Source organism: Propithecus coquereli, unplaced genomic scaffold (assembly GCF_000956105.1).
Source record: "Propithecus coquereli isolate 6110/MARCELLA unplaced genomic scaffold, Pcoq_1.0 Scaffold568, whole genome shotgun sequence".
In the NCBI taxonomy this organism is placed as follows: Eukaryota; Metazoa; Chordata; class Mammalia; order Primates; family Indriidae; genus Propithecus; species Propithecus coquereli.
In genome coordinates, this window is record NW_012151596.1 from 395,491 (window position 1) to 398,219 (window position 2,729).

Here is a 2,729-nt window from a genome sequence, read left to right on the forward strand (position 1 = left end):
AATGAAAAAGGAGAAGTCACAACTGATACTATGAAAATATAAAATATCATATCTGAATACTATAAAAATCTCTATGTCTTCAAACTGGAAAACATGGGGGAAATTGAAAAATTCTTGGAAACACACAGCCTCACTGAACTCAAGCAGAAAGAAATGGAATTCCTGAAAACACCAATATCAAGTATCAAAATTGAAAAAAAACATTAAAAAATCTTCCAACAAAAAAAGTGCCCGACATCACAGCCAACATCATACTGAATGGGGAAAACATGAAAGCATTCCCACTTACAACTGGAACCAGACAAGGTTGCCCACTATCTCCACTTTTATTCAACATAGTGCTGGAAGTCCTAGCCAGAGCAATCAGACAAGAGAAGGAAATCAAGGGTATCCAAATGGGGAAAGAAGAGGTAAAACTATTGCTCTTTGCTGATGATATGATCTTATATCTAGAAAACCCCAAAGATTCTGCCAAGATCCTCCTGGAATTGATAAATAAATTCAGCAAAGTTTCGTGTTACAAAAATCAGTGCTCAAAAATCAGTAGAATTCATATATCCCAACAATAGTCAAACTGAGAATCAAAGCAAAGACTCAATATCTTGAACAATAGAAACAAAGAAAATAAAATACCTAGGTGAAAGACCTTAACTAAGTAGGTGAAAGACCTTAACAGGGAGAACTACAAAACACAGAGTAAGGAAATAGCAGAGGATGTAAACAGATGAAAAAAATGTATCATGGTCATGGATTGGCAGAATCAACATTGTCAAAATGTCTGTATTATGCAAAGTGATCTACAGATTTAATGCAATTCCCATTAATATACCAAAGTCAGTTTTAACTGACCTAAGAAAAAGAGTTCTACACTTCATATGGAACCAGAAAAAACCCTGAATAGCCAAGGCAACCTTAAGCAATAAGATTAAATTGAGAGGCATCAATTTATCAGATTTCAAGCTATACTATCAGGCTATAGTACCCAAAACAGAATGGTACTGGCACAAAAACAGAGATATAGAACTATGGATCAGAACAGAGAAGCCAGATGTAAAATCATCCTCATATTGCCATCTGATCTTTGACAAAGCAGACATAAACATACCCTGGGGAAAAGAATCCCTATTTAATAAATGGTGCTGGGAAATTTGGATAGCCACATGTATAAGAATGAAACAGGATCCACACCTCTCACCAGTCACATCAATTAATTCACAATGGATAATAGAATTAAACTTAAGGTATAACACTGTAAGAATTCTAGAAGAAAATGCCGTAAAACTCTTCTACATATTGGCCTAGGCAAATAATTTATGAAGAATACCCCAATGGCAATCACGGCTACAACAAAAAATTAATAAATGGGACTTGATGAAATTAAAAGGCTTCTGTATAGCCAAGGAACAATCAATAGAGTGAATAGATAACTTACAGAATGGGAGAGAATGTTTGGATGCTATACATATGATATAGGATTGATAAGCAGAATCTATAAAGAACTCAAGTTCTTATACCAAATCAGCAAGAAAACATCAAACAAAATCATAAAAAAGTAGTCAAAGACAAACAAATGCTTTTCAAAAGAAGATAGACTAAAGCCAATAAACATAGGAAAATTGCTCAGAGTCTCTAATCATCAGGGAAATGCAAATCAAAATCACAATGAGACATCACTTAATCCCAGTGAGAATGGCTTTTATCAAAATGTCCCCAAACAACAGATGCTGGAATGGATGTGGACAGAAGAGAATACTTATATACTGTCAGTGGGATTCAAATAAGTGCAACCTCTATGGAAAATAGTATGGAGATACCTCAAAGAACTAAAAGTAGACCTACCATTTGATCCAGAAATCCAACTATTGGACATTTACCCAAAGGAATAAAATCATTTTATCAGAAAGACACATGCACTGGAATATGTAGTAAAGCACAATTTGCAATCACAAAGACGTGAATCAACCGAAGTGTCCATCAATACATTAGTGGATTAATAAAAATGTGGTATATGTATACTATGGAGTACTACTCAGACATAAAAGATGGTGAATGGAAACATTTTCTAACAACCTAGATGGAACTGGAGACCATTCTTCAGTATTACAAGAATGGAAAGACAAATATCAGATTTACTCACTGTTAAATTGGAACAAATGGATCAATGCCCATGTGCACATATGGTATTAAAATTCAATGGAAACCAAGCAGGAGTGAGGGAGGAGGAAGGGATGGGTAAATTCACACCTAGCAGGTGCAATGCACGGTATTTTGTGATGGGCACACTTAAAATTTTGACTCAAGCTGCACAAAAGCAAATTACGTAACCAAAATGTTTGCACCCCCATAATGCTCAGAAATAAAATGGAATAAATTAAAATTGCTGGTAGCTTTTTCCTAAATATCTTCCCTATAAGCTTTAATTTCAATTATCAGTGATCCCTATTCATTTCAACTCCTCTCTGCAAAATATTTTCCTCCCAGTTTCACCCACTGACTCCAAATACTTTAGGGTATCTTTAGCAGTCAAGTTGGGCAAAATGAAATAAAGAAAATCAGCTCTATTGAAATGCTTTCTTTTTTCTATGTGATAACATTCAACTGGTAATAAAAATAAAGTTGTGTTTTAAAAAATTCTATTGAAATGATAATAAATAAGCAAAAGTAGAATAAATCAAAAATATTCCTGAAAACAGAAGTAGGGGTATTAAAACAAAGATTTTAAAATATCT

At 34.0% G+C, this 2,729-nt stretch overlaps 1 protein-coding gene across 1 annotated transcript in view; it reads right to left on the reverse strand.

The window, feature by feature from the left end:
- LOC105821316 (disintegrin and metalloproteinase domain-containing protein 32-like) overlaps positions 1 to 2,729 on the reverse strand; it is a gene marked incomplete at its 5' end in the record, with an annotated part of 177,515 nt that overhangs the window by 11,951 nt on the left and 162,835 nt on the right. The gene's annotated exons all lie outside the window — the stretch shown is intronic.